This window comes from Ursus maritimus, unplaced genomic scaffold (genome assembly GCF_017311325.1).
Source record: "Ursus maritimus isolate PB19 unplaced genomic scaffold, ASM1731132v1 scaffold_18, whole genome shotgun sequence".
In the NCBI taxonomy this organism is placed as follows: Eukaryota; Metazoa; Chordata; class Mammalia; order Carnivora; family Ursidae; genus Ursus; species Ursus maritimus.
This window is the reverse complement of record NW_024424230.1, coordinates 28,304,164-28,330,721: the sequence shown is the minus strand read 5'-3', so window position 1 is coordinate 28,330,721 and position 26,558 is coordinate 28,304,164.

Genomic DNA, 26,558 nt, shown 5'->3' with positions numbered 1-26,558 from the left:
GAAGGGCCATATGCACCCCAATGTTCATAGCAGCATTGTCCACAATAGCTAAATCGTGGAAGGAGCCGAGATGCCCTTCAACAGATGACTGAAGATTAAGATTGTGGTCCATATATACGATGGAATATCACTCAGCTATCAGAAAGAACGAATTCTCAACATTTGCTGCAACATGGACGGTACTGGAGGAGATAATGCTAAGTGAAATAAGTCAAGCAGAGAAAGACAATTATCATATGGTTTCTCTCATCTATGGAACATAAGAACTAGGAAGATCGGTAGGAGAAGAAAGGGATAAAGAAAGGGGGGGGTAATCAGAAGGGGGAATGAAGCATGAGAGACTACGGACTCTGAGAAACAAACTGAGGGCTTCAGAGGGGAGGGGGGTGGGGGAATGGGATAGACTGGTGTTGGGTAGTAAGGAGGGCACGTATTGCATGGTGCACTGGGTGTTATACGCAACTAATGAATCATCAAACTTTACATCGGAAACCAGGGATGTACTGTATGGTGACTAACATAATAAAAAAATTAAAAAAAATAATTGATTAGGTTTTAACACACACACACACACACATTTAGATATGTAGGTACAGGTATCTCATCTTTCCACGTACAGACGGCCTACTGCAGAGTTTGAATACCGATGGCTTTATTCATAAGATTGTAAACTATACAAATCACGCACTGTATAATTTCTTTACTTTGATTTCCTCAAGTCCCCTCACTTCCATGAATCAGCATTGGCCATGGGCACCCAAACTAGTTTTTGTAGGATGAAGATTCATGCGGCCATAAGAAGAAGATACCTTAAAAAGAAGGGTTAGAAGAGAAACGACCCCATTGGGGTGGAAAAACATAATAAATCGCAATAGTAAAGTAGTTTGGTACCAATACAGAGGAAAAAAAAAAACAACAGAAAAATAAATGAAACAGAATAGAGTTTAGAAATTAGTTTAAATGCCTATAGGAATTTTGTCCTTAATACAGAGGTGCTTCAAATAATTGGGAATAATTTGTAGTTAATATATTTGGTTGAGACAAATGGGCAGCTTTGGGAAAATGATAGAATGATAGCAAATGGGAAACTGAGGTGTTTTATTTAGGAACCCCAGGGCACTGATCTCACTTTTTCCTCCCAGGTGATAATATAGGCCTGCTGATGTTGAGCTTATCCAGAGGAACTAGATGCTTTTATATATTTTCACAAATAGAAATGCCTAATTGTGTGTGTGTGTGTGTGTGTGTGTACACATGTATTTTTCTGGGGGGATCATAAGGCAGCAAGTCGTAAAGGGCTGTGGCATGGAAGTCTCTAAGCATTCCAGATCCAGCAGGCCCTGCTGATATGAGGAATAAATCACCCATAGCTCCTTGGCATCATTCAAGACTCTGAAGGCCAAGTGAAATCTTGCATGCTGCAGTATGCCTTCTCCTGACCTGGGAAGCCACCTATCTTCTGAAAATATTGTGTGTGCTTCTTTGTTTATGTATTAATTTCTCCCCATTAATGTGGGTCCAGCTGACAAGCTGTAGAACCCATCTATAGAAAACTATACTTCTCTATATAGTTCCCTACTTTATGCCTCCCATAAGCTAAGTATCCATAAAATCAAAGATTTAAATATAAAGAAAGAAAATGATTAAAAGTACCGGACTTTTTTTTCTTAATAATGTCAGAGGTGGAAACCATTTATAAGCATATCTCAAAAGCCATTGGAGAAAATAGCAGACTATGAGGAAGCTGAGCTCACCTCTCAGACACATGAAGGCAACAGCTGCATATGATGTAACAGACTCTGAAAACATCCTGAAGATCAGTGGACTAGATCTTCCATAAAGACATAAAGAAGCCGCAATGAGAAGGACAGAAGGGGCAGAGACGTGGTTGGGAAGCAGATCCTAGCACAGTGACCCACAGATGGGCAAGAGATCACAGGCCCAGAGATCCTCCCCCTGCGGAGTAAGAGGATCAAGCCCCGCATTGGGCACGCCCTGCCCTGGGGACTTACATCAGGAAGACGAGCTCCCATATGTGTCGGCTTTGAAAATCAGCAGGGCTCATCTCTGGGAGAGTCCGAGGACTACAGGAAACTGAAATTCCACTCTTACAGGACCAGCAAGCGGTATCGCTCAGTTAGAGACACAGCAGGAAGTGGCAGTTTGAAAAGCTCCTGGCAAAATAATGGCCTCCTAAAGATGTCCATATTCTCATCCCCCAAACCTGTGAATATGTTTCCTTACGTGGCAAAGAGATTTTGCAGAGGTGATTAAGTTGAGGATCTTGACATAATAGTAAAAGGCTTCAAAAGTTGTAAGAAAGAAATAAAATTATCACTATTTGAAGATAACATGATACTATATATAGAAAACCCTAAGGACTCCACCAAAAAAACTATTAGAATAAAGAAATAAATTCAGTAAAGTTGCAGGATACAATATACAGAAATCTGTTTCTATAAACTAATAACAAAGTAGCAGAAAGAGAAATTAAAAACATAATCCCATTTATAACTAGACCAAAAAAATTAAAATCTAGGAATAAATTTAACCAAGGAAGTCAAAGACCTATACTCTGGAAACTAAGATATTGATGAAAATTTATATGCCAGCAAATTGGACAATATAGAACAAATGAATAAATTCCTACATACATATAATTTTCCAAGGGTCAATCAGAAAGAAATAGAAAATCTGAAAAGACCAATTATTTGTGAAAAACTGAATCAATAATCAAAACACAATCAACACACAGAAATTCAGGATTAGATGTCTTCACAGGTTAATCTGAATGAGCATTTAATTGTTAGTACATATATTTGTTAAACTATTCCAAAAACTAGAAGAAGAAGGAATGATTCCAAATTTACTCTAGGAGGCCAGCATTACCCAGATGGAAAAACCAAAGATATTATCCAAAAAAAGGGGGGGGGGGTTATAGACCAGTATCTCCGATGAACAGAGACGCAAAAATCCTCAACAAAACATGAACAAACCAAATTCAATAATATATTAAAATTATCATTCACCGTAATCAAGCATGACTTATTGCAGGGATGGAAGGATAGTTCAATATCTGCAAACCAATCAACATGATGCACACTAACAAAATGAAGAATGAAAATCATAATTATCTCAATAGATGAAGAAAAAGCATTTGATAAAATTCAACATCTGTTCATGACAAAAATTCTCAACAGAGCAAATATAGAGGGAGCACACATCAACATAATGGAGGCCATATATGACAAATCCATAGTTAACATCATACTCAAAGTGAAAAACTGAAAGCTTTTCCTCTAAGATCAGGAACAAGACAAAGATGCTCACTCTCACTACTTTTACTCAACATACTACTGGAAGTTCTAGCTACAACAATCGGACAAAAAGAACAAAAAGGAGAAGAAATCAAAGTTATCCAAATTGGTAAGGAAGAAGTAAAGTTGTCACTATTTGCGAATGACATGATATTAAATATAGAAAATACTGAAGTCTTCATCAAACAAAAACTATTTGAACTAATAAGTGAATTTGATAAAGATGCATGATAAAAAGCAATATATAGAAATTTGTTTTTTTATACACTAATAATAAAGCAGCAGAAAGAGAAATTAAGGAAACAATCCTACTTGCAATTGTGTCAAGAAGAATAAAATACCTAGGAATAAATTTCACCAAGGAGGAAAAAACTGTACTCTGAAAACTAGAAGACATTGATGAAAGAAATTGAATTCAAATAAATGGAAAGGTCTACCATGCTCAAGGAATGAAATCCCTATCAAAATATCAACAGTATTTTTTAGGAACTAGAAAAAAAATCCTAAAATTTGTATGCAACCACAAAAGACCCTGAATAACCAAACCAATCTTGAGAAAAAACAACAAACCTATAGGTATCACAACCCCAGATTTCAAACTATACCACAAAGCTATAGTAACCAAAACAATAGAGCACTGGCACAAAACATGTAACTACAACAATGGAAAAGAATGGAGACCCCAGAAATAAATCAATGCTTACATGACCAATTAATCTATGATAAAGTAGACAAAAATGTGCAATAGAGAAAGGACATTCTCTTCAATAAATATTGTTGGGAAAACTAGAGAGCTACATGCAAAAGAATGAAAGTGGACAACTTTCTTACACGATACACAAAAAATAAACTCAAAATGAATTAAAGACTTAAATACAACACATGAAGCCATAAAACTCCTAAGGAAAATATAGGCAGTAATCTCTTGGACATTGGCCTTAGCAATATTTTTCTGAATCTGTCTCCTCAGGTAAGGGCAACATAAGCAAATATAAACAATTGGGACTCTACCATAATAAAGAGCTTTTGCACGATGAAGGAAATCACCAGCAAAATGAAAAGGAATGATCTTTTTATTACTCAACTTCAAACACATAGGAATATGTGTGTGTGTGTGTCTGTGTGTGTGTGTGTGTACACGTAAAATACATAGTAATAAAATCTCTGTGTAGGTAAGAAGAGAAAACCCTACAGAGTGAGAAGGATAAAAAACAGGGATACCAAGAAGGTGGATGCAAAAGCAGACAGTGTGTGTCAGGACTTGTAAGACCATGTGTAAGTCACAGAAGTCTGGATGTCAAAGCTGTGGGCTAAGCCTTAGTGAATTTCAGTTGAAATAATTCTTACAACTGTCATGGGTCAGGCTTGGGAAAAAATGGATGCAGCACAAGAAACAGACAACAACAAACTTCTATCTTGACCAGAAGTCCCCTCCACCATTTTATCAACTTTCTGGTACCTTGGAGATACTGTAGGTTCATTCCAGACTACAGCGATAAAGGGAATATTGCAATAAAGTAAGTCAAATGAATTTTTTCTTTTCCCAGTGCATATAAAACTTATGTTTATACTATACTATAGCCTATTAAGTGTACAATAGCATTGTGTCTAAAAAATGCGTTTCTTAATTTAAACATGTTATTGCTAAAGAATGTTAACTCATCTGAGCTTTCGGCAAGTCTTAATCATTCCACTGGTGGAGGGTCTTGCCTCCATATTGATGGCTGCTGATTGGTGGTTGCTGAAGGTTGGAGAAGCTGCGGCAATTTCTTAAAATAAGACAAGAATGAAGTTTGCTGCATCGATTGACCCTTCCATTCCCTCATCTACTGAATCTTCACAAATGATTTCTCTGTAGCGTGCCATACAGTTTGATACCATTTTACCCAGAGTAGAACTTTCAAATTGGAGTCAATTCTCTCAAACCCTGCCACTGCTTTATCAACTAAGTTTATGCAATATTTTAAATTCTTTGTTGTCATTTCAATAATCTTCACAGTATCTTTATCAGGAGATTTTATCTTGAGAAACCACTTTGCTCATCCATAAGAAACAACTCCTCATCTGTTTGAGTTTTATTATGAGATGGTAGCGATACAGTCATATCTTCATGCACCACGAAGAACTAATTCTAGTTCTTTTGCTATTTCTACCACATCAGCAGTTACTTCCTCCAAGACTTACTCCAAGACTGAAGTCTTGAATCCCTCAAAGTCATCCATGAGGTTTAGAATTAACTTCTCCCAAACTCCTGTTAATGCTGATATTTTGACCTCTTTCCACAAATGTTCTTAATGGCATCTAGAACGGTGAATCTTTCCTAGAGGTTTTCAATTGACTTTGCCCAGATGCATCAGAGGAACCACTATTTACGGCAGCAATAGCATTACAAAATGTATTTCTTAAATCATAAAACTTGAAAGTTGAAATTACTCCTTGATCCTTGGGCCACAGAATAGATGTTATCTGGCATGAAAACAAAACTAATCTCACACATCTGCATCAGAGCTCTCAATGGTGGGCTTAACATATTCAGTAAACGATGTTGTAAACAGATATGCTGTCATCCAGGTTTTGTTCCATTTATAGAGTACAGGCAAAGTAGATTTAGCATAATCCTTAAGGGTTCTGTGGTTTTTCAGAAAGCTAAATAACCATTGGCTTCAATTTAAAGTCACCATTTATCTGTATTAGCCCCTAACAAGAGAGTCAGTCTGTCCTTTGAAGTTTTGAAGCCAAACTTTGACTTCTCCTCTCTAGCTATGAAAGTCCTAGATAACATCCTTGTCCAGTATAAGGCTGCTTCATTTGCACTGAAAATATTTTTGTCTAGGGTAGCCACCTTCATTAATCATCTTACCTAGATTTTCTGGATAACTTGAGGCTTCACCTTGCACTTGTATATTGTGGATTCTTTCCTTAAACCTCAAGAACCAACCTTTGCTAGCTTCCAATTTTTCTTCTGCAGCTTCCTCACTTCAGTTAGCCTTCACAGAGTTGAAGAGAGTTAGGGCCTTGCTCTGGATTAAGTTTTGGCTTAAGGGAATGTTGTATCTAGTTTGATCTTCTCTCCAGACCACTAAAATTTTCTCCAAATCAGCAATAAGGCTGTGTCTCTTTCTTATTATTTGTGTGTTCACTGGAGTTGCACTTTTAGTTTCTTTCAAGAACTTTTTCTTTGTATTCACAACTGGGTATTTGGTGCAGAAGGCCGAGATTTTAGCCTATCTGGACTTTTGACATGCCTTCCTCACTAAGCTTAATTATTTCTAATTTTTGAATTAAAGTGAGGGGATGCATGACTCTTCCTTTCACTTTAACAGTTATAAGTTATTTATCATAAGGTTATTAACTGGTCTAATTTCAATATTGTTGTGTGTCAGGGATTAGGGAGGCCCAAGGAGAGGGAGAAAGGCAGTAGAACAGTCGTCAGTAGAGTAGTCAGAGCATACACAGCATTTGGGGTGCCTGAGTAGCTTATTCAATTTAGCAGCCAACTCTAGGTTTCAGCTCAGATCATGATCTCAGGGTCCTGGGATCGAGCTCTGAGTCAGGCTGCTTGCTCAGTGGGGAGTCCGCTTATGGATACTTTCTCTCCCTCTCCCTTTGCCCCTCTCCCTATTCTTGCGCTCTCCTTCTCTCTCTCTCTCTAAAATAAGTAGACATTTTTTTAAAAAGAACATTTACAACACATATCAATTAAACTTGCTATCTTATTTGGGCATAGTTTGTGATACCTGAAAACAATTACAACAGTAACATCAAAGATCACTGGTCACAGATCACCATAACTAATATAATAATAATGGAAGAGTTAGAAATATTGTGTGAATTACCAAAATTTGACACAGATACAAAAGGAGCAAATATTAGAAAAATTGCACCAATCGACTTCCTTGACACAGGGTTGCCACAAACTTTCATTTTGCACAAAAACACAGTATCTGCGAAGTTCACTAAAGCAAAGTACAATAAAACAAGGTATGCCTGTATTTAAATTTTCTTCAAGCATATAGAGAATTTAATGATATGATTAATTTAAAACCTATATATAAAAACATTTTACCGTATTTGCTTTACCTGTGTGTGCACATTTGTTTATAGATTAAACCATTTGAAAAAAACTGAAGATACTATACTTCCCAAATACTTCAGTGTGCATTTCCTAAAATTAAGAACATTTTTTACATAATTACAATAGCAATATCACACTTAAAGCAACATTTCCCAGTAAGCCAATATCTTGTCCACATTCAAATTTTCCCAGTTGTCCCCCAAATTTGATTACTTTTTTAAAAAAACCAGCATACTCTTTTTCCCCCTTACTGAAGCAGGTCAGTTTGTTTTGTTTTGTTTTACAAACAGTTCTACCTTCCAGAGTCATCGGCTTGTTTCCTCATCTTACTGACAACTTTTTACTATCTGTATTTCTTTACAATTGCAGTTAAGCCTAAAGGCTTGACTAATTTCAGATAAGACATTTCTGCTAAGTGAAATAAGTCAAGCAGAGAAATTATCATATGGTTTCACTCATATGTGGAACATAAGGAATAGAGGACCATAGGGGAAGGGAGGGAAAACTGACTGGGAAGAAATCAGAGGAAGACAAACCATGAGAGACTCTGGACTCCAGGAAACAAACTGAGGGTTATAAAGGGAGAGGGGAGGCGGGATTGGGTAACAGGCTGATGGGTGATAAGGAGGGCATGTGATGTGATAAGCCCTGGGTGTTATATGCCACTAATGAATTGTTGAACACTAAAACAAACAAACAAAAAACGTTTTTGACTTGAGAGGGGATGCTGTGAACAAAATTTTATATCACATCAGGATGCATATATCAGATTGCCAATTATTAGTGATACTAAGTTTGATCATTTGGTTAACGGAAAAATCACCATATCTGTCTTAAAGATATATATTTTGTTTTTTATAATAAAGAATTGTTGGGGTGAAGCTTTGAGATTTTTAAAATGTCTTGTTTCCCAAAAACTTTCACCTAATTATTTTAGCATCTACTGATGATTCTTGCCGAACCAATTATTTCTTTGGAGTTCGCTGAAAGGTGATTTTCCAGTTTTATTATTTATTCAACATGTCTTGCAGGGTATCATTCTGCAAAGAAAACCTTTCTTTATCAACTGTTGCGCTATCAACTGTTGTGAATGTGTACCCATCCCCCCTAATTCGTATGGTAAAGTCCTAACCCTCCAACATGATGGTATTTGGAGACAGGGTGTGTGGGAGTTACTTAGGGTTAGATATGGTCATGAGGGTGGGGCCCTCATGATGGGATTAGTGTCCATCAGAAGAGGCAACACTTGTGTGGAGGTCATGTAAACACACAACAAGAGGGTAGCTGTCTGCAATCTAAGAGAGCTCTCACCAGACACCAACCATGTTGGGATCCTGATGAGGGACTTTCCAGTCTCCAGGAGTGTGAGAAGATAAATTTCTTTTGTTTATGCCACCTAGTCTATGGTATTTTTTATAGCAGTCTGAGCTAATACATCAATTAAGGATGAATTATCATTTCTCTTAAATAGACTCGATAAATGCTTAATTCTCTTTAATTACCACCACCTTCTTCTCCTCTTTCTTCAGCAAGGACTTGGTATAATAATCACTGCCAATGGTAACAAAATGTGCTTTTTCCCTTTACAATCTCTCTCCCTTTCCTTCTCTCATCTCTACCTTTGACTTATCACTAAATGAAATACATATTCAATTTATACAGTCAATTATAGACATGGTTGTTATGCAACTCTTTATGCTCAAATTTGCCCATATTGGCCAATGGAAGCCCCTACAAGCTGACTCCTCAATCCTCTTGACATGCTCTCACTAGATTCTGGGTCCACCTTTGCTTTCTGGTACAAGAAGATATTCCAAAGTCAGCTTGTATTTTCCCTATTTCAGATCTAGTATCAGTCTTTTTCCTCCAAAATCTCTGATTCCTTTTAGTGATGAACCAAGATCTGATTGCAAGTTTTATTAATTCTTTGTTATATTAGTTTATTCTGAACGTCACTGACCTGTACCCACTAGATACCAGTAGCACCTTTCCAGTTAGAACAATCAAAAAGTCTTTAAGCGCTGCCCAGTATTTCCCGGAGGGCAAAATCACTACCAGTTGAGAACCACTGGTTTATACGAATGAGAGTATTGTATGAATACTCTTCAGAAACTTGATTTGTTCCTTTAATAATGTACACTGGAGATCAAATCAGTACAGAGATAATCCCTGTTACGTTTTAAGATCTTATGGTACTCTCTGGTGCAGCAGCATCCAGAGATCCTTCAAACACCCCCTATGGCACCCCCTACTGCTGAACAGAGAATAAATTTGTGCATACGTCCTTTTGTGCTTATTGAGGTATATCTTTAGGATATATTCCTAAAAATGGGGTTGCTGAGTAAAAGGAAAAGTACGTGTGTGATTTTGTTGTGTATTGTGAAATTCCTCGTGATGATATTTGTATCATTTTCCATTCCCTCCAGCATCGTGTGAGAGTGCCTGTCTCATAACAGCTTCCTCAAAGCACTTTATTTCCTTGTGGGAGTGGAGATGGAGAAAGCCAGATAAAAAATACTGACTTAGCTCATCTAAGAGATGAGCAGTAGTATTTCCAAGTAGTCTTCGCACTCTCTCTTACTTAAGTAAAATAGAGAAAAAATGTTTTTATGAATTTAAGGACTTTTTCGTTTTCTTTTCTGTGAAAATGAACTCCATGCATGTGTTTTTTGTCTATTTTTTTCCTACTAGGTTTTTGGGTTTTGTCATCTCTATTTTTCTAAGACATTTTATATTTTAGGGAGACTTTCTTTAATTTTAAGATACTTTCTAATTTGTTATTTGTATTTTGACTTTGCTTATGGTGATTTTGTCATGTAAGTTCTTATTTATTTTTTGTGTTATTTTTTATTGCGTCCAGGTTTGAATCATGTAAGAAAAATCTTTTACACTTGATTATTACAGAATTCACTTTTTATATTGCACTTGCTTAGTCTTATTTTTTATATTTATATTTGAGATCTATGTGGAATTTATTCAGGTGTGGGTATAAGTGTATAACAAAATTTTTATTGCTAGCCTATATTTTTAAAACCATTTATTAAAAAATCCATTTGTTCTATAGTTATTTGAAATGTCACCTTTATCATATACCTAATTTCCATATATACATGGTTCATTTTTCCAGTCTTCTATTCCATTTCACTAATGATAGCTAGTTTGTTGTTGCTGGTTCTGATACAACAGTGTTTTACACAAAGATTTTTATAGTGTATTTTCATATATAGAGGGACTAATTCATCACTGTACTTCTTCAAGATGTTCCTGGCTAGCCTTATTTATTTTTCTTTATGAACTTTAGAGTCAACATATCTAACATAAAAAAAATTTATCCAACATGGCGTTTTTTCTATTCAAGTCTACTTGTGTCTCTTTTGGAAATCTTTAAATATTTCCTCATACAGATATTATGCATTTCTTATTAAATATATATACCTGGGTATTTTACCTTTTCAGTTCTATTATAAATGGAGTCTTAAAACAATAGCTTGATAAAGTAGACTTTATCAAAATTATTAACTTTGGGTTGTCAAAAGACACTATTTAGAAACTAAAAAGATGAACCATAGATTAGGAGACAATATTTGTAAAGCCTATCTCATAAAGGACTAGTATCCAGACTACAGAATTTTCACAACTCAATACTAAAAAATCAAACAAAACAAAGAAAAAAAAAACAGGTAAAATACTTGGACATTTCACCAATGAAAATGTAAGATTAAGGATAAAAAATAAGAACATGAAAATGTTTAACATCATTACTTATTAGTGAAACAAAAATTAAAACCACAGCATCATACCACTACACATCTGTTAAAAGGTCTACAATCAAAAGAAGTCAAAGGACCTCGCCTAACTCCAAATGCATCACTCCAAGGTGGCATCCTACCATGTTCCCAGAAGGAATGCCGGAAATATTTGGTGAACAACACTGACTACCACAGACAGCCTTCAAAGTCGACACGGTCACTTCTCTTAACTACCACTAAAATCCAATTCTAAAACAGCTCCCTCTTGCTTTCTTTGACCCTCCATACTTTTCATATTACTTCCAACTACTGGACTTTTATACCTGCAGTTTCCTCTGCCTTAACTTTTCTTCTCTAGCTTTGCCTAGTTCCATTCTACTCGTCTGAAGACACACTGACTCTTAGTTCTGGCCTAAACTTTCCTTTTCTGTCAGAATGCCCATCACAAATGGAATTTAATATTGGTTATGAAATCATGTAATGAATGTCTCTTCATCTGCTAGCCCAGAAAGCTCTGAGTGAGTGGAGACCACACTTGATTTTCTCCCTGTTGTATCCTTAGCTCCCAGCACAGTTCCAGCAAATTTTAGGTACCCATTCAACATTGTCCAATCACCAAGTGAATAAATGAATAAACAAAATACGTGGCTCGTTGTATTTATTATGGTGTAGCAGTAAATAACACACGTGAAGAAAGTGTGGAAAAAGCATGATAGTCCAGAAAACTGAGGGCAGAATCTTTAAAGATCTTTCAGTTAAAAACAAAACCCAAAACAAAACACATTAGCCTCTCTGGTGGGCTTTTAATTCAAAGCTTGATAGAATGTAAAGAAATGCCACCTTTTATAACTGAAACAAAGTGATTTTAATTATTGATAAATGCTAAGACAATTAAAGATATTTCAAGTACACTGGCATCTCAAATTAAGTTATTATTTTACCTTGTGCTATCTCTAAATCCAATAGTCTCTAGGATCATGGAATTATGGAATGTTAGAATTTGAAGAGACAGATTTAAAAAAAAATCCAACTGACTTATTCTACAGGAAAGGAGGTAGAGCTAGTTTCCAGTTTAAAGATGACACTGAGCATATTTCTTCTGATTTCTAGTCTAGCGGTGCTGTTATTCTTCCCTCTTTATTTTAACGTACAGGTCCCATTTTTATCCTCTAGTAATCCATTTCTTCTAATCCATTTCTAATATTCTTTTGTCAAAGAATATTGCTTGTTAGCCAAACCTGGTCTCATGATAGTTTACACCTTACCATCAGGCGAATACTACACAAAATAATTATTCTTTATGTGCTCATTTTTTCCTTAAATAAAGTGGAAATTATTTAGTATATAACTTTTATCTTTCTAGACTATTAGAAAATTATTAACTAACTAGATCAATTTCCTTACCAGTGTTTCAGAATTATGGTTCCCAAATATTGCAAATCTTTTAGTTAACAGCTTCCCAAATATATCACCTCCAATATTCTGAATTCTGAATGCAGATTTTGGATAGCCTCCGGGAAGTCACAATAAAAAATAATAAAATTTTCAAAAAAAGTTCTAAGCAGGGGCGCCTGGGTGGCATAGTCATTAAGCGTTTGCCTTCGGCTCAGGGCGTGATCCCAGTGTTCTGGGATCGAGCCCCACATCAGGCTTCTCCGCTGGAAGCCTGCTTCTTCCTCTCCCACTCCCCCTGCTTGTGTTCCCTCTCTCGCTGGCTGTCTCTGTCAAATAAATAAAATAAAAAATCTTTAAAAATAAAAAAAAAAGTTCTAAGCAATCCAAAGCACAGCTAGGCTAGGAAACCACTGTCTTAGAGGATTATCAAATTTTGATAAACTCTAAAGCTAATCTTATGAAACATACCTACCCCAATCTAAAAAACAACAACAACAAAAAAAACCTTTCGTGATGGATATAGAGTAATAGAATAAATGGATTATCTAAGCCTTTAAGGCCTTTCTATTGAAGCACCCAATTATTTGCACGTGCAAAATTTAGTACAAGGTGGATTGGTTGAACCAATAAAATAATCTAGAATGTGAAATGTCTAAGTCCTACGTTATTCAGAGTTAGAAAGCACCCCTTCTGACATTTCTTTCCGCTGCTTCACAAATGCCATCATCTTTATGACTGTAGCCTTTTACTTTCCCTTACTGCTATTGCCTTCCCGCAGACTTTATAGCAGCTTTGACAGTCCCCCTCTTGATTCATTTAATCCCCCCTCCTTCTCTCTGCTGTCTTTTTCCTCCATCTATTTTAAGTTACAGGGGAGAGACAAGAAAATCACAGCCTAAAGGCTTTCAGAATTTAACGTTTTCACTCTATGGAATATATGAATCACCCACTTGCACATTTTGAGGTTTAGTTATTTGTTTCTTTTTCCAAAAGAAATTGTTTTTACAGATTGCAAAAACATTAATTTAGATATTGACTCTTTTTTGTGACACACTCCTCATCTGAAATTTCCCTTGCTCTCTGGTCAAACTCAAATATATTCACAATATATGGCCAGCAAAAAAAAAAAAAAAGAGGAACAAGACTAATATGGTCCAACGTCCTCAGTAGATAGGATCTTTAAACTACTGCAGTTAAACGAATCTGGTCTTAGTGAATGGCACCAGTTCAATCCACTCACTAGCAGGAGTTCAAGACCCCATTCCAGGCTCAGCTCCGGAAAGGAGAAATGCCAGTATAGTTGAAGGCCAAGGATATTTTTCCACCTAGGTGCCAGCCAGGCCCTGAAGCTTATGACATCATGAAGGGTATAAACCCTTACATTATTAGGTGCTGTGCCCTCTTTGGAATCTGCCATTTGGTCATTTTTTGGAAATCCGTTTCTCAGAAATATACTGGAGGTTGACCTAAAACTGGCCTGAGATACCTCTCAGTAGTGAGGGCTCCTGGTACTTGCAATATCTAACCAGACCAGGAAGAGGACCAAGGTAGAAAGGGCAGGCAGTGGATGGCTAAACCAGCTGCTGACACTTCGGGAAGAAACACTGACATGCCTTGCTGAGCTTTCCACTGGAGATTGTTTGCTGCTTTTTTTCTTTATCGGAGCATTAAATTATGAAGTTTCATAAAAGGCAAGCAGGATGGTTGCCCTCAGTCCTTGCTCCTGAGTCCCCAGACACAGTGCATCCCAGCTCATGTAGTCTAGGAGCAACGTCACATAGTAATAAGCTATGGATTTGTTCCATTTTCTTTCAACATTCTCTCTCTCAAACCTGCCTGTGATGTCAGGTGACTAGACGAGGTTGAGTGCTTGGATGCGGGACTCTTAGTTCATGACTTTCTTACTGTCTCTTCCCTCTTTGCAAATACAACCAAGAGTAATCTGTACCAAAGAGAGAACAGTGGGCACCAACTGACAGCTCGTATCATAAATCTTTTAAGAAAGACCAAAATTCAGAGTTGGAGGTGAGCAGAACCAACGACTGAAACAAAAAATAAAATAGAAAAAAACAATTAACAGTTCTGAAATAGCAGTAAATCCAAATACACAGAGAGCGCATCAAAAAGGAGTCCAAGAATGAGGATTGTGTTATGCGCATAACACGTGTGTGCGCGCACACACACACGTACTCAGAGTCTCGTCAGAGCCAAGAAGAATTCCTAATTACTTCCATGAAGGCCTCCAATTTTAGAGTTCCTACCTTCAAAACTCTCCAGGTGGTTCTAAACTCTAGATCAGAGTAGTCTAGTTTTAAAGGAACCATGATCAGTCTATTTCAATTTGTCTATGCCCTACATAGACATTATAAGACCTAGACAAAGTAAAACATAGATAAATGATTAATCTTTTGAGAAAGGAAAGAATCTAGCAGCCTGGAAAACATTTCAGATATGTGTCTCTAGGAAGGGTCACATAACTCAGTGGAATTTGAAGCTCAAAAAGTCCATCCTTCGATAATTCAGCTAGATTTAAAGCAGCTGCAGAACTAGAGTACGGGCTCTGAATTTGAGGTCACGGGCTTCTTTTCATTGGTTTGTCCTATTATCACTACTACTGCTGCTACTACTACTTTGGATTTCACAGAAATAGCCTAGAAGCCATTAGTGGGGAGACACTGTCTTGACTAAGATTCCCTGCTGCTTCAGATAGAGGCTTCTAGGACGCACCCAAGCTCCACTTTATGTACACTGACATGGTGCATCTCCACTTTTGTCATCCTCCTGCCTTTCAAGAAAACTGGATTTGATTCTTCACTCTTACAACGTGGTCTTCTCCAAGGACCAGACTGTTGATTCACCATGAGTTTAAATCAGTCTGATTGCAAGCTACTCAATAAAGCTTTCTGCATAGACAGATACCATAACTGCAAATAAGAGTAACATTCAAAAACTGCTGAAACCTAATAGGGAGTCGGGATGAGGGAGGGCAGATGGGGTGAGGGCATCCTTTAGAATCATGCCACTCAGACACCAAGACACTGATTCTCCTTCTTAAACATTGGCTCCCCACCCCCCAAATTCTCTTTCATGTAAGTCATTTAAATAATTGAGGATAGCCTTCTTATTCAGAATGGTTACATTACCCACCACTTTGGTTGCTAGGAGTAGCAGTGCACTTTAAAATGACACTCTAGGGGTGCTTGGGTGGCTCAGTTGGTTAAGTGTCTGACTCTGGATTTCTGCTCAGGTCATGATCTTCGGGTCATGAGACTGAGCCTCGTGTCAGGCTCTGCAATGGGCACGGAGCCTACTAAAGATTCTCTCTCCCTACCCTTCTCTCCCGTGTGTGGGTGCACCATCTCTCTTTCTAAAAAAAGATAAAATGACACTCTAGGAACCTGAGTCAAGGCTTCAGTTATGGTTTTGACCATCACAAAGCTGAGAAAAATCGTACGTCCTTTGTTTTGAATTACAGTTCTAAGTCTACAATGAATTAATTGGATATGAGAGAAAGAGTGAAATAAGAACAGGGAAGTGAGATGATGACGATTTAGATAGTTCAAGTTTAGCCTTAAGCCTTCCATCTATACAGTCGAGATTCCAAGGCGGGTAGGTATGTTGGTATGAGTTGATCCTCATACCAAGCCATTGTGGTAGACAAGACAGTGTAGACAAGACCGAATACACATTTGATTTTCTTGTAAAACCAAGTATTTACAGAAAACAATTGCTTAAAGCTGAGGCTACCCATATTGAAATTCTCTCTTGCCGGGGGGCCTACATCATTGGCATGTGTATTTCCCTCAAAGAGTTCATTGTCATTCATCTGACCCCTCATCTCCGTGTTAAGCAACAAGCTTTAGATTTTGCTATCGACAACACAGGATATGTTTTTCACTTGGACTTCTTAAAAAACAAAATTTACAATGCATTAGTGCTACATAACTGTCATTCTTTTTCCTCTCAAAATCCCCCTATTCGCTTTAATTCGGAACATAATTCACTCAACTGTAAGGTCCTTCATATTTTTAGCATAATAGGATCAGTTTATAGTCTTTTTCTTTTTTCTTTTTCCCTTGAATTGTTGGCCAGTGTACGTAGATATGTGTGCTTGTGCATACATGCACACACGTGTGTATGTGTGTGTGAAGAAGGGTGGATACATTTCTTACTTTCATATTCAGAAGTCTGGCTTTGAGAATAAGAGCCCTTGAGCATGTGTTGAGATTAAGGGATTTGGAGGCTGTGTTTATTTGGACACATATGCATCATGACCTAATTACTGTGGGCCCCACCAGGTGTGTTCCCAGGTTCACTTCTCTGGTGTTCTGGTTGCCTTCTAGCTCCCCAATGTGCCAGATGTTTCTTAAATTGCCCTCTCATTCAGCAGATTTGAAATCAGTAGGGCTTGGTGGTAAAGGGAGGGGGATTGTTGTTTCTTAATTTTGTTTCTTTCCTTTGAAGCCTCCTGCCACAGCTGTGCACTAACAAAACTATCTCAGCCCCTCCCCCAGTGGCAAATTTCAGTTTTGGGTTCTAAAATTTCATTAACCCAAGCAGTCTCTCCTGGAAGCTATTTCACTCCTTATAACCCTAGGCAGAAGCTAACACTCTCAAAAAAAGGGAAAGAAGAGAGAATCTTATTGTGGTTTTGTAAGTGTCTCTTTGATGCCCCATTGCAGGTGCATATACGAGGCTGCCGAGCTTCAAGATAAGCTCCATGGCTCAAATCCTGTCGGTGGTTTTGTGTAAGCTTCCCCTTCCTCTTCTAGAGAATTTGTGAACTTTAAAGGTTATTACTGGGAAAACTCACTGGTCCAAAGAAACCTTCAGAATGAGAAAAATCTCACTGACTATTTCGTTGAAATATTCTTTGTTGTCCAATTCAGTGAAGGAAGTGTGTAATATAGCGGGAATTGCCTTTCAAGAAAACTGGATTTGATTCTAAGCTCTTCCACTAACCAGCTGTATGACATTAGGCAAATTATTTAACATCTCTGTACTTACTGAATTTCTTAATCTTTTTTTTTTAAGAAAAAATGGTTGACTTGACTGCCAATCTCTATGCTTTCGTCCAAGTCTACCACCCTATGTTTATAAATCATTTACTAATCCATCTAAGTATCTGTTGCCTGCTCCTTTGTCTCAGACTTTATGCTGGACTCTAGACTTATAAAGATATATATAATATACAGTGTCCACCCTCAAAGCATTATAATATTATTGGAATCCCATACAAGCCAATAAATAGGTACAATACATGATGATGAGTGCTGTAATCAAGATTCTTGGTGAGGTTTGGTAGCAAAGGAAGAAGACTGTGGGGAGAAAGTGAATAGTGAACGCTGTATTTTATTTACTTTTCCATGTCTCATTTGTCTAAGAAAGGATAACTAATAGTCATGTCATATACATAACATATAATTTATTATGATAATATATAATTATAATTGTTAATTGTTATACAGTCATTGAGAACTTACTCTGTGCTGGTGCTAGACAATGTACTAGCATTTATCATGTGTTACTTTGAAACTTAAAATAAGTTTATGAGGTGAGTACTTATGTTTGGTATTTAAGTCAGGCTGTTGAAACACACCAACCCCAAATTTTCATAGCATAACATAATAAATGGTTATCTCTCAGTTAAGGTGAAAGGCTCTTTATTATAGTTTTCTGCCAACTGGTGACTCAAGATTCAGGTTCCTTTCATCTTGTGGGGCTGCCATCTTAAGCATATGACCTCCACGTTCTTGCAGAGAAGACAGAAAAAACCACGTTCCATCTCTCAAAATTTTCGTAAGTCCCACTTTTCCTTTCACAAGGAAATTACAGAATTACTCGTAGCTCTTTGAACAGGCATACTATTCCATTCATCTTTTTCTTTTGCACATGTTCTTCCTTCAATCTGAATACAATTTTCCCTTAATTCCTCTTAGAAAATTTCTAATTCTACTTCTATAGGTAATATTTTTGCAAAGATTTTTTTTTAAAACATTGTATAAATTTGCAAGGACTATAGGGAACTTGTTCCTCCTTGTGTGATGCTAAATGCTAAAAGCCAGGCTTATAGTCAGGCAAAAACATACCATTTTCTACTCAAATGTGCATTGTTCTGATTTCACTGAATACATCAAAAATAAAACTCATTTTTTTCTCTATACCCTTCTTTTATGACTGATTATCTATGGATGGCATGATTTTCTTTTCCCTAACATAGAGGCCTGACTCCCTCTGCCTTCAAATTGACTTCCTACTGGTTCTGGCAGTGCTCTTTCTGTAGCACAGCTCATGCAGATTACCTACCCCCTTTCCCTCTGGTGTGGCCCCCAGCGTGGTCCGGTCCTCATCACCTCCCTATCCTGACCATTGCAGTGGCTTCACAATCTCTAGCCACTTCCTCTTCAATATATTCCACCTTTGCTTCCAGACAGGTATTTCTTCCTTTTTATCTCCACGACATCCTACATAGTGACTTATAGGGAAAGGATACTTAATAAATTACTTCGTTATTGACAATTATAATGACAAAGATCTATTAATGAATGTAAATGACTATCCACATGTACTTATAAAGCCTCCATATTATAGAGGAATCCTGAAGATGGTCACCACAGATGAATGGCAATGTTTTTAGAAATCCAAAGATCCTGGATGTTAACACTGAGAAAATAATTACATATAAGCTGTGTGTATCATGTGCATGTACTTATATAGGGGTGTGTGTGCGTGCACGTACGCACGCATGGGCACACACACGCACACACACACGCACACACATCAACTAAATCCATCCTATAATAATAAAACTGCTCTATACCAGAACATTTCTCCCAACAATGCAAATTTCTTAGGGAGATTTACTTCAAAGCCTACCTAAAGCCATATCGTAGAAGGTAAATATAAAGGAACTATATATAATAAAAAGGGTTCTTATCAGAAAGAGCAAAAGAAAGAGGTCTTTTTGTCTATTTAAACTATATATGTATTTTACCAGTGACTCCTCAATCAAGAAACATAAGTGTAGAAGTCCATGGGGTCTTTTAGGGCATACAAAGAAGTATATTATACCAATTAAATTATACAGACCCTGCTTTTAAAAGTTGATATTCACACTTGAGGTGAAAAGAACTTCCCACTCATGGTGTAAAAATGAGAAATTATAAAAGAATATACTGAGAAAATAAGCCAAATAAAAATGTAAAACTTCTCAAAAAAGGAGACAAACTAAGAAACAGACTCTTAACTATGGAGAACAAACTGATGTGATGTTATCAGAGGGGAGGCTGGTGGGGTGGCGGTGAAATAAGTGATGGGGATTAATAGTATACTTATCATGATGAGCACCGAGTAATGTATAGAATTGCTGAATCATTACATTGTACACCTGAAACTAACATAACACTGTACTGTTAACTGTATTAGAATTACATTTTTTTTAATGTAAAACTTCTCTAGGTAAAAAAGGCAATGTATAAGTAAAAGACAAATATCAAAATGGAAAATAATACTAGCAACATAAATAAAAATGGTTAATATCATTAATATACAAACAGTTGTCACAAATCAATAAGAATTCTCCAGGAGAAAAGTGAACAAAGGATATAAACAGGCAATTCACAGAGGAGCAATTATAAAGGACTTGTAAATGTGTGAAAAAATATTTAATTTCACTAGTAATAACAAAATTAAAACAAGATATAATTTTTCACCTGTCAAATTGGTAAGGATCAAAGAAGACAGTGTTCAGCTTTGGCGAGGCTTTGGGTAAACAGGCTTTTCATATACAGCTACTGAGAGTCGGAATTAGTTCCACTTTTCTTGAGGGTGTTATTGCCTTAAAAATATGGAGAATGTTCATAAAGTTGGTCTATTAGCTTTACTTATAAAAACATATTCTATGGAAATAATTAGACAAATTTAAGATTATATATGTATAGGGACTTTCACTGTGCCTTTATGAATAGTGAAAAAACTGAGGATAACCATAATGTGTAACGATAAGTATATGACACAACTATTAAAATGGCTTAGATCTACATCTTTTAAAATAGGAAGATGCTCAAGATGCACTGACGAGGTGGAATTGCAGACTGGAAACTAATATGTAGAACATGAATTCTTGAGGAGGTTTGTGTATAAATAAAATTATTGAAAGATTAATATAAAACACAAGTGAGCTTAAGGCTGATTCATAGAAGTGTTTTCTTTTTTCTTATCAGTATTTTAATTTTTAGCATAAATGTGGATTACTTTTGTAAAATATACATAATTTATGCTTCAGGTTTTGCTTAATATAGTCTTAAATTTAGAAGGCATCATTAAAATAATCTCATCTAGTTCATCCTGGAGACCTGCTCTAGGACCCTCCGTACATAGCATCCCTGACGGAGGATAACTGTGCTTCTCTTGAGTATTGCAGATGAAGAGGAAGCTGCTATTCTATGTTCTATTTTGGGATCTTCAACTATTAATTTTATTTTTTTTTCTTCTGTCAAACTGAAATCTTTTCCCAATACTATCTACTTATTAGCCTACTTCCTAGTGCTCTGGGAAAGTAGAGGAGAAACCTACTTCTTTTTCTACATGTCAACCCACCAACTCTTTGAAAGAAATGATTATGTTCCCTCCTGGCTGTGTCTTCACAAAGATATCAAACCCCATGGCTTCACTGATGGTTTCTAAGTCTTTCAGCCCCTTTCTTGCCTGAGACACACCTCCACATTCCTCCACTTTGAGTCTAATACACACCATTGGGAACTGGGAATCAGAACAGGGAAAATGGTAAATGATAAAGGATTCAGAAAAGGAGACTATCTCTGTGGTTGGAACGATAAGCTCAGATCTCATGGGAAAGGTAAGACTTGCTGGAGATTGTATAGAATCTTTGACTCTTTGACGACCATGGAAGGGAAGTAAGGGCACTCTGGGCCCCATGACATCAGAAACATGTCCTTTTAATGGTCCAAATTTCAATTCTAGACAGGAATTAAAATTTGCCTTTCATCTATTCATCTTATATTCTGTTTTACTCCTTTCCTCCTTCCTGTTCCTTTGCTATTTTGGGTAATGCCTAAATAAATAAATAACCGAAACCACGTTTGCCTTCTCATACTCTTTTGTTGCTGTTATTCGAAGTGTTAATCATCTTACTTTTTAATACTTTGCTTGTTACTATTCCACAAGCTACTTCTTAGATATAGGTTTCAAATTCCCAGTTAGGCTGTCAGTCAGGGAGGTATCTTTAATTTCTTCATCAGCTCTCCCCATGCCCAGTCCCACATGAGAATGCATACTATGCCTTAAAGATTGTTTGGTTTGTTAAGTGAGTGTTGTCGTCTTTTTATGTTCTGGCAATGAGTCCCTCTGTGATATCATCCCATTTCTACCCCACCCCATATGTGAAGGCCTACATCCTGTACAGTTGTCACATTAGGAGGAAGATTACAGTCACACTAAGTATGGTCTTTGCTGAAGTTCACGTCCCTTCCAGCTGTAGATAAACTCTTATGTAGCTTCTTCTTACCACCTACTGTGGCTTTTGTGGGAGACAGTATACTCCCCAACGCAGTTTGGGCTCTTATAGCAGAAAGTGAGAAAATTCTGGAAGCTATTGAACATTTAATCTAAGAACTGCTATTAGGCTGACCCATATTACCCTTACCTCCTACTCTTTCTCCTGTAGAACTTTCCCTTTCTCCTGACACCATCTGAGGCTCTACAAAGTGACTCCTCTTCAGAATTGTGGACTCCTGGTTCTCAAATCAGGATCTACTCTGACTGATCCAAGGGCCCAAAATATTTTCTTCCCAGCCAAAGAGATTATTAGGGAAATAAGAGGAGATGATCCTACTTGGTTAATGTGGCTCCTCTGAACAAGAAATGGTAAAAGGAGAAGCAGCTGGTGCCTCTGAAGGGGTTTGGAGATTAGTTTTCACTGTTCACTGCAGTCAAGAACTGACTTAATGAGGTATACGGTCAGTAGCTGACTCATGAGCCTCCAACTGGGGCCTCAGACCACAAGGCCTGATTTGACTCCCCTTGCTAAGATATGTCAATGGGACAGACCCTTGGAAGTATATGTAGTAAACAAAATCCATATACATGATACACTACTTCATCTCTACAGTCACTACCTTTCTCCTAGTTACTACCCAGTATGTATCAAGTTTTATTCCCACCTGTGTTTTGAAATAGATGCTAATTTTAATAAAATATTTACATATTCAGCAGGAAATTCTTTATTATAAAGAACAAAAGGGTTTCGGAATAAATTAAATAAAAGCTATGAGGGCAAACTAGGTAGGTTTTGTTTGACATATTGAGTTAAGGGACCTTCTAAGCTCCCACCATATAAACAAAGTTTTCTTTCTCAGGGTGGCTCCGAATGACATCATATATCACATAACAGAAATACCCATTGCCCGAATTCATTACCTGTACATACCTTATTCCTAGTTCATTTAGGATTAATAAATTAAAGCTAAATAGAAATCTTCTTTGATAAAATTTTTAAGAGGAAAATTGTCATTATGAATACAGCACTGAAGAAAAATTCATGTCTGCGGTTGGTACTCAAACAACGATTTCCACTCAACGCCGCTGGCCGTGGGACAGATGGCCAACATCAATCTTCTCCCCTGCAACACCAGATAGTAGCAGATCTCTCGAGGCAGGAGGGAGTCCAGATTTGCTGGTAGAGGGATAAAGCTAACGTGAGATAGGAAGCTGGCTGGATGCTGAGCCTTCAACAAAGACTATGGGAACAGTGATATAAAGAGAGCTTTTTGTGTAGGATGTGGGATCAGGAATGATGAAAGGTCAAAGATTATTTGTCTAAAACAGCCTAGATCCTAAACACACCATCTTCTCTATTTTCTCCCAAAGTCAATTTAATCCCATGATTGCTGTCTCACCAACCGAACTATATCAGTGAATTACTACAGAGGTATATGATAGGATGTCGCAAGAAGTTGTGATATAATACTGGATTTCTATTATTCCCCCCTTATTAACGTCTGGCTTACCAATGCATAACCTGGATACGTAGCATCATGGGTATTATTAACTGCCACTGGCCCCTGATTCCAGGACAGAACTAGAATGTGTGCTGAGAAGGATAACACACACAAATTCTCTTCGACCTGCTCATGAATGCCACATCCTCCTCAGAACCAAGCCCATGACTGACTGACAAGCCCAATGGAGAAGGAGCAGAAAACAGGAAAGCGTGTATTACACATTGCCCTGCATTCATCAGACCGCCCTTCAGAAAGGGGAAATAACAAAGAGTGAATGGTGGGAAGTCATTTTATCTGCTAGAAAAATATGCCCTGTTCCCTACTCAAAAAACAAGTGGTTGTGAAGCAACCGCATTATTTAAAGCTACAAGGCAAACAGGAAGAGGCAAACCAAACACCCAGGCCCTGAGAACTTCCCGCAAGCGCACCCCTCAGCTGGGCTGGTTTGCAGTTGTGATGGGCATGCTGACAGGCTCCAGTGGTTGCTGTGAACCCAGAGCATTCTTGATGAGAAAGGAAAGAGGAAAGGAAAGTGCTAGTTCCTCTTTAGCAAGCTATTTGGGACGCAGTTGCTCAAAGGAATAAATGATTTCTCGAACGAACCACCATCAGTTTAAGCACTGCCATCTGCTAAAGAAGCTCAATACTAAAATACAAGCTTGGACGATGTAGGAATTGCCTAAGAATAAAAGGCAAAAGAAGATGCCTACAAAACCCTAGGGAATGGTATAGAACCTTAAAACCAGTTGGCAGCACGTGTGGCTGTGTTGGAAGAATTATCATCATTGGAACTTGCAAGGTTTACAGGTTGGGCTGAAAGAGTCTGCAGTTTTGAAGTATCTGGTATGAGCCAACAGACATTTCAGGAGCTATTCTGGAATCACACTCCCAGCCTCAGGTCCCATCTTAACCACATTTTGAAATACCTAGAAGTGCCTTTTAGGACCCCCTCTGAGCTAAGTTGTTATTTTGTTGCACAGACCAGCTCCCGGGCTCAGTAGAGCAGGGCAGGGGTATTTTGACTCTACGGAACTAAGAGTCAATGTCATTATTTTTTGAGTGAGGGTCCTGAGTTTGGAATGAGTGTCCCACTGCTGGAGAGCTGGTCAGTGTCAGGTCTCTCTGATGAGGAACCTTCACCTCTTCCCTCTGGGCTATGGGTAATACAGATTCAGGGGCAGTGGCGAGAGGATGTTCCATGGCGGACCGATTTCCCGCTGCAGAGAAACAATACATTTGGGGCCAGAGTGAGCAGTCACGTGGGAAAAATTCTCCCCCCGGATACAATGGAAAGTGTGAGTCCACAACTTTCTCAGAACCCAGAAAGCCTCCAAGAGGTGGAGAGGCAAAGACCCTCACCTTCCAGATATGGATTACACAGAAAAATGTACCACTTGGCTGACAGTGATATTAATGTATGTTTTCCCATTTCTCTCACTCCTCTGACAAGATGTAGTGTCACAGAGAACCAAATTAACACACCGGGAGGTTTTGTCATTAAAGAAATACAAGCTCGCTTTGATTATTGCTGGCAAGAGAGCAGAGTGTGCGGTGCAAACAGCAATCCTATCCTCAGAACTAATATTCTTGCAGACAGCATGGCTCTGTCTCAGAGTATCTTGAATTGGGAGACGGGGGTGTAATTTTTCAAATCTAAAGGGACAAAATGATTTCCAAGCTAGGTACTTAAAGGTATAGCCAGCCATAGATCGCAATGAACACAGCTGTCAATGTTGCCATAATCATAAAAAAAAAAAAAAAACATGAGAAAGGAGGGAGAAAATCACAAGAAGTGTTTTTAGCTATATTTATATGAACAGAATATGTTATTTGTGAGACTAAGTGAGAAGGGCACTTAAGTAGAAGGGTAAAACTAAGATTTATTTATGAGAGAAGTTATCAAATATAATCAGGCAATTTACTGAACCAGCTTTAACAGTTTAACTTTATTGTTGTAATTGTTGTTGTTTGCCTTTGCATTTAAATTAAGGTGTTACTGTTTTAGGTATCTTCTTAAAATTCACTTATATTTGCTATTTCACCATTTGATTGACTCTGTTGATTATGGAAAAATAGGTTGCAGACCAGGCATCAAAGATACAGACACTAGTGCATATATTTTCCTACCATTGATAAATATTTTAATCTTTGAAGTCTTGGTTTCCTCATCTGAAAAGAGGTTGCAGACCAGGCATCAAAGATACAGACACTAGTGCATATATTTTCCTCACGTATTTGTTACCATTGATAAATATTTTAATCTTTGAAGTCTTGGTTTCCTCATCTGAAAATAGGAAAATAGGAAGAATAGGAAGAATACTATATTGATAATCCATAAAGGATTATAAATATCGAATAGGAGAATTAATGAGAAAGTGCATTGCAAATCTAAGTTCTGGCCTTACCAAGGCTATCATTGTCTCATAAACACCAGGCTATGGAAATCACATTGATGTGTGGAAGGGGAGAGGAGAACAGGGCACAGGGGATATAAAAAAGCCGTATAGGGCACCTGGGTGGCTCAGTCGGTTAAGTGACTGTCTTCAGCTCAGGTCACAATCCCAGAGTCCTGGGATCAGTCCCACATTGGGCTCCCTGCTCAACAGGGAGTCTGCTTCTCCCTCTGCCCCTCATCCCACTCTCATGCTCTTTCTCACTCTCTCAAATAAATAAATAAATAAATAAATCTTAAAATTAAAAAAAAAAAGCCGTACATTCTATCAGAAATGGAGCATGGATTTTGTTTTGCCACCAGCAATAGCAAAATCACTAAACTCATCTGAAACCTGACTCACTGCTAATACATTCCAGGACTTGAGGAGACAGGAACTGGACCTACATCACATAACATATAAAATAAACATAAACAATTCACATAATTGGCTCAATTAATTGTCCTACAACCACTGTGATATTTAGCTTTTAAGGGCATCATTACATCCATACAAAACAATCTTGAACTGAAAATAACCCAAAGGGTATAACCAAAAGGAGAATTTCA